This window comes from Tasmannia lanceolata, unplaced genomic scaffold (genome assembly GCF_043159265.1).
Source record: "Tasmannia lanceolata isolate RefF3 unplaced genomic scaffold, GAP_Taslan_0.1 ptg000008l, whole genome shotgun sequence".
NCBI classification, from domain to species: domain Eukaryota; kingdom Viridiplantae; phylum Streptophyta; class Magnoliopsida; order Canellales; family Winteraceae; genus Tasmannia; species Tasmannia lanceolata.
The window spans coordinates 26,960,898-26,968,221 of record NW_027518685.1 but is presented as its reverse complement, the minus strand read 5'-3'; positions in this window follow the sequence as shown (position 1 = coordinate 26,968,221).

Below are 7,324 nucleotides of genomic sequence, written 5' to 3'. Positions count from 1 at the left end.
AAGGAACAATTTGCATTTAGATAAGAATCATATAGCATCTCAGATGAAATCCTAAGATAATAAAATCCTCAACTTGAATTAAATAACTTCTCTCAAAACTGTTGAAACAGTCAATTCTGTCTAGGTCGGTGTCCTAGTTGAGTTAGGCATAAGTAGCTTGGCTTAGGTGCACCGAACTACGTCGACTCTGATCCCAGTGAGGCTTGGGTACGTAGGCAGCTTGGATGTCTGACGGCATACCACCCGCGAGTCGGCACCACAACAAATTGTGGTGTTTTGGATATTAATTTTCTTGTAAATGCTTAATCAAATCATTTAGGGCTTTCCATGAAATTAGAATTCTAGGAGAACTTTCACTTAGAATGAATCCAGACAAATTAATAAATCAAGATACACATCTAGGATTCACATTGAAATTAGATTCTAGGATGCATGTCACTTAGTTCGCACATTAACATAGAGTTGAATGAGCCATTTAAAATAAATTTAAAAGAGTTAGCTTTTGGAATCGAAGACCGATTATCGGACAAGAATGGTGCATGTGGTGGATAACTCCCCATACCTTCCATTCTCGTAACCAGGTAGCGAGTCTAGATTTCTGGTTAATTATGGGTCCTAGATCCCACATCTAGGTGGCGACTCTGTCAGTCTCTTTCGTGTGGAATTCGGATTGCCTTAGTGATCCCAAGTCCACAGGAAAGACGAATTCAAATCAATATTAAAATGCACACGCCAATCGCGTGGGAACGAGAGACCAAAGGAGAGCGCGCGGCGGCTCGCGCCCCACGCCCCTCTCGCGGGATCATGTCCCACAGGAGGTTACCTTAACAAACAAATTTTGTTGCGATCATCAAGATGAATTATTCGGATAATTCTCGAAAATGATTTTTAGGCACAACTTAATGGATGGTTTGGATTAATCTGCAGAAATTGTATTTTGGTCACACAACCGATTTACATTGTGGCTATTATTTGGACGGTTGGGATCATCTTATGGGTATTATGCAAGGGGGACAACCAATATACGATGTGGCTGGGAAATTGGATGGTTTAGATCATCCTATGGTGTAGACCCCATTCATTTTTTTAAGCCATAATACAAGATGGAAATTCGGTTGATTTGAAATGAGCTTATTAATGCTTAGTGTGCATGTTGTGAGGTAAGCATTAGCTTTTGGGAATTCATAGGGAAAAACATATATGCACATGGGAATAAGTGGGTCCTTCAAAGCTACAAAAATTATATTCGTTGGGTTGTTGAGAATAAAAATTGCTTACTTTTGAGGAGGTGTTTTGGTTTTATGTATGGTAATGATTCCAAACCATGAGTGGTTTCTATAAAAATGAAAAATCCATACATATGATTCGGTTGGTGTTGAAGAAAATTTGTGAGAAATACACATGGGACCCACTTGGGATTATCTCTTACCATTATTCAAAAAAAAAAAAAAAGATGCTCTTACCATTATTCAAAAAAAAGATGCTAAAAGGCATGCAAGGTTGAATTTTTCTCATATTTTGAACAAGGCATCTTAATAAGGACCCCACATGGTTTTTATTATGGAAAGGTGGTGATGTTGTTGCTCAATTATTAGAATTTTTATATAAAAGGCATCATTGTTGCTACAAATAAAGGAGAACACCATTGAATGCATTCAAATGGGTTTCGGTTGTTATTGGAAGGGTTCACATTAATCTATTCTTGGATTCCCTTTTGATTAGAAATATTGATCATTTAGAATTCCTATTCTATTAAAGAAACTCCAAGATGGGTATTTGAGGTGGATTCCTCAAAACAAGGCTTATAAAAAAGAGAGCAAGCTCTCTCTCAAAAAAAAAGAAAAGAAAGGGAGAAGCCTCGATATCTCTCTCTCTCTCTCTCTCTCTCTCTCTCTCTATCCTTTTAACTCCCACTCTCTCTATCTTTCTCTCTCAATCATTTTCACTCTCATATTTTCCCTTTCAACCTCTCTTCATATCCACTTGAGAAAACAGTAAAAAAAAAAAGAAGAAGAGGAAAGCAAAAGCGGATCGCACATAGGCGATATTTTGGAATTTTTTTTGCTCTCAGATTCGTCGAGGAACTCCACCATAGGTAAGTCTACTGTTCTTGAATTTTTTTTTGAAATTATTTGGTATTTTTCTAGATTTTTGCATGGTTTTTTAGCATTTAAATGACTTAAATTCAATATTAATTGTTTGTGCTAAAACTCACGATCTGTATAAGTGTTTCAAATCCATTTAGTCCCGAAATTTAATACGATGTTCTACTTCAATAGAGTAAAATAACTATCGGATCGGATCGGACATTGGATCAACGGTTCTTTAGAATTTGAAGTGAAGAGTGGTATTTTATTTAAAATATGGGCTGAGAAATTATGAAATTCGAAAAAATAGCCATCTCGGGATGATCTATTTTTCGGAATTTTAAATTTTTCTTGTGTTCATCACATCAGAACAAGGTTGGAAGATGTTTTCCAGAATCGTAATTTTATCAAAAATCGTGTTTTAAAAATGGAAAACTCTTCAAAAAACATCTTTTGACGAAGAAAAATTAAATTATATACCAAACAGATTCTAAAATTAATGAAATTTCGTGGGAAAATAATATGTTACTGATTCATTTTACCATGAATTTGTAAAGATTTTTGGAGTTTATTTGGTATATTATTTAATATTTTCTTTGAAACTTATCAGATTTTAGGAGACTTTTTACTAACATCAGATCATCATTAAAATTCATAAAATTTTTACAGTAGTCTTATCTTCCATATTACTTGCTACTGTAAAATTTTCGTGTGATTTGTATCTGTTTTAATATGGGATGTAGTGTTAATTTATAATCTGGTCTGGAAATTGTAAAATCCGAAATTGGTAGTAAATAATTTCTAAAATTCATGAAAATCTCACTGCATGCTATTTTGATTCATATAGTATTTCTGTAGAAATTTCATAGAATTTAGAGTTATATTTCTACTAGTTTATGTGTTAATTGTGCAATCTGGACATTTAATGGTTTAATCAAGATTAAATGTGAATTTAATGTAAAAATATGCAAAACTCATCCTGTAAGCTACATACATTTTCATCTTACTGCTGTAGAAATTTCAAATCATTTTGAATTTATTTGCAACAATTTCACTTGTAAAACCGCTCATATGCTTAAAATTGATAAAATCCATTGAAAATTCGAAATTAATTAAAAATCATTGTGAAAATTTCCAAAGAACCTTAAATTTTGTCACATGTTCACTCCTTAATCCATTGAAACAGAAATTTTAGGATCTTTAGATTTTCCTGGAAAAATGGCCAGTGCATCCATAATCGTATCCCAATTGCAACCGATCTTTGACAATTTGAATACTTAAGCTATAGCATGTTGTTGGCTCCGAGGTTACTGTCCACGGAAATCCTGAGATATGCCAGGCAATAAGATGTTATAACCTAAGTATTAAATTGCGCAAGGAAAGAACGCACGATTCCCTTCCTTGGATGCTATTCTGGGCCGAAATTGGTGAACCCTAGAACCATTGGTAATCCTCAAGTGTCCATAAATCGAAAATCCATGAAATCTGAAATTAATTAACTTCAAGAATTTGAATTGATTTGTCTCGAGTCTTTCGGAACCATTGGATTATGGTTTCCAATCTAAGAACCATTAGAGCCCAATTTAGGAACACTGGTGTCGTGCCGTGTCCTAGGTTTTAGGGAGTCCTAGAGTTAGGAGTCCAGCCTCATCACGGACGCTTGCTATGAATAGCAACCGTACCATAGGTCTAGTTACACTAGTCACCCGATCTTTCCCTAGGACAAGCCTAGTAAACTAGGATGTAGGCAAAACCTGCATTAGTCTAAGGGACAACTTGCATTCAGATAAGAATCATATAGCATCTTAGATGAAATCCTAAGATAATAAAATCCTCAACTTGAATTAAATAATTCCTCTTAAAACTGTTGAAACAGTCAAATCCGTCTAAGTCGGTGTCCTAGTTGAGTTAGGCATATGTAGCTTAGCTTAGGTGCACCGAACTACGTCGACTCTGATCCCAGTGAGGCTTGGGTACGTAGGCAGCTTGGATGTCTGACGGCATACCACCCGCGAGTCGGCACCACAACAAATTGTGGTGTTTTGTATATTAATTTTCTTGTAAATGCTTAATCAAATCACTTAGGATTTTTCATGAAATTAGAATTTTAGGAGAACTTTCACCTAGATTGAATCCAGACAAATTAAGAAATCAAGATACACATTTAGGATTCACATTGCAATTAGATCATAGGATGCATGTCCCGTAGATAACATATTAACATAGAGTTGAATGAGCCATTTAAAATAAATTTAAAAGAGTTAGCTTTTGGAATCGAAGACCGATTATCGGGCAGGAATGGTGCATGTGGTGGATAAATCCCCATACCTTCCATTCTTGTAACCAGGTAGCGAGTCTAGATTTCTGGTTAATTACGGGTCCTAGATCCCATATCTAGGTGGCGACTCTGTCAGTCTCTTTTATGTGGAATTCGGATTGCCTTAGTGATCCCAAGTTCACATAAAAGACGAATCTAAATCAACACTAAGAAGCACACGCCAATCGCGTGGGTACTAGAGACCAAGAGAGTGCATGGCGGCTCGCACCCCACCCCTCTCGCGGGATCGTGTCCCACAATAGTGAGTTCAGTAAGGATTGCAATAGGTGGTATTTCAAGAAAAACATACACGAATGTGAGGAAGAATGGAAAAAAATTGAGCAGAAATATAGGATTGAAGAAAACAGTTGGCTAGGTAACATGTGGCAGCTACGGAGTCATTGGGTGCCGGCTTATTTTAGGGACACTTTCACTGCTGGAATGTCATCCAGTTCATGTAGCGAAAGTATCAACTCATTCTTTTGACGGATTTGTTAACCATAGCACTACTCTACAAGAATTCGTCGAACAATATGATAAGGCACTTGAAGATCGTCGAAAAAAAGAACCTGAAGAAGATTTCAGGATAAAATCTTCAAACGCAATATTATTGTCTTCAAGGAACAAATTGGAAGCACAAGCTGGCAAATGTTATACAAGGTCAATGTTTACGCTATTCCAGATAGAGATCAAGGATAGCAATGATTGTTGGTTTGACTTATTGGGTGAGAATGACAAAGTGACAGAATACAGTGTAGGATTGAGTGATGAGGAGACTTGGAGATGGTGCAAGGTTGTCTTTGAAGGTTCTGAAGAAGGTGTGATGGTTACATGTGAGTGTGCGAAGTTCGAGATGGAGGGAATTTTATGCAAGCACATCCTTCGCATAATGTCCCCGATGCGTTTAAGTAGCATTCCCGAGCGATATATATTGAGTAGATGGACAATTGAGGCAAGATTTGTTTTCGATTGTGGGATGTCTACGGCCGAAGAAGATAATGATGAGATTACACCTCTTCATAAATGGTTCCTAATTTCAAAGTATCAAAGATATTTAGATGATTATCAATGTCCGAAAAGCTTGTTCAAGAAGATGGATGAACCTCTTAACGGATGGATTGCGGATGGTGAACGGCATAAGAAAGAGAAGCAAAATGCCTTGTCAACTAGCGGAAGCCAAGTATATTCTAACATTGTCATGGAAACTCCAGAAATATCTATTCACGACCCCCAGCTTGTGAAAACCAAGGGTCGTCCGAGAAATGCTACACGGTTTAAATCTCCGATAGAGGTATCCCAAGCTGGATCCAAGAGACGGAGGTGTAAAAAATGTGGACAATTAGGCCATAATATGAGAACCTGTAACAAGAATTCAAAGGTATGGATTTTTACTTCCTTGTCTAGTTTTTTTAGGAGAGATAACATATATATCACTTTTTTCATTTACTATGTGTGCCAATAGATGTCGACAAAAAATGATCAAGATGAATCAAATGAGGACGGACAGGAAAAGGAAGCGGAAGAGGACCTAATGGCAGATTGAACAACTACAACAGGTTTGTGTAATTTGTTTTTTAGTTGTGATCATAACCCAAACATTATTTTTTTCTCATTTTGTTGTTCCTTTTAGTGTGTCTGCTATATATAACTTACATGTGCTTTACTATTTACAGGTAAAATGGCAGAGCCCACATCAGAAGATTTTTCATCTCTTTTTTTTTCTTAAAAAATTGTAGGGAGAAGGCACATGTGTGCTGCTGTTATATTAGTGTACTTTGTTGATATAACATAGAAATGAAACAGCATGCATCTCTGTATCAGTATCAGTTAACGTTTCATTTTATTTTTCTCAGCAAACAAACACTGGGGCAGGTCTTTGTTCTTATATGCTCCCAAAATATAGTTGCTTGATTTTTCTAATTAGGGAACCACTTCTGCATCTTTGAAGCAAATGATGTAATTGTTGGTGAAATTTCTTTGCAGCACAACAAGTTCACAGGGTTTAGATTGCTTTGACGGTTTATTTTGAGATAGTTTTAGTTTTTTGTACAGTAGATAAAATGTCCATTTTTAGGTGTAAAATGTATATATCTTGCCAGTCATGCTTGAGGGATGGGTTTGAGGCTGTATGTGCATATACATTTAGAATTCCTTGCTCTGCTGCTTAACATCTCCCAACCCCAATCAGTCTAAAGAAGGCTCCCCAATCCTTATCTCTTTATCCCTTTCACTTCCTCCTAATTCATCAGCTCTAAGCTAGTAGGAGGCTGTCCCAAAGAGAAAAAAAAGCATTTGGAGGATGGTTTTATGCCTTTTTTTCTTATGGGTAACTGGGTAAGTTGGGGTTTGATGGGGATCCTACCGGTTTATTAGATAAAGATGTTACATTCATGGGAACTACACTACACGCCATTCCTAGCTCGGAACCCATGAGAGAGGAGATCCAAAAACTCGGGATAGACACACAACAAATCACTGAACCTAAGAGTTTAACCTGCTCAATACTCATGAGTTACGTAATTGGCTAGCTTGATGGGAGTATGTTGAAATCTTTGGGAGCGTGTCTTAGGAGCATTACTGAAGAAGAAATCATACTACGGAGAGTGCATGAGAAGCTTGCTCAGGTGCGCCCCACATGTCAACATTATTTGGTCCCTTGATTTGGAGGATTTGGATATCTGTGCTTTTCTTAAAGTAACCAAACCTTAGACAGTTTTACCTAAATAAGTTTTACCTAAAAAGGGGGGTAATGAACCATGGAAACTGTGTAAGGAAAAGTTTTTTCAAAAACCTTTGCAACAAGTAGTAAATCAGGGAACTTTTCGAACACAAGGATAACTTTTCCTATACAAATGCATTAAAAAAAAAACTTTGTTAAGACACTTCAGTCTGCTCTACATAATAATATATTATCATTTTC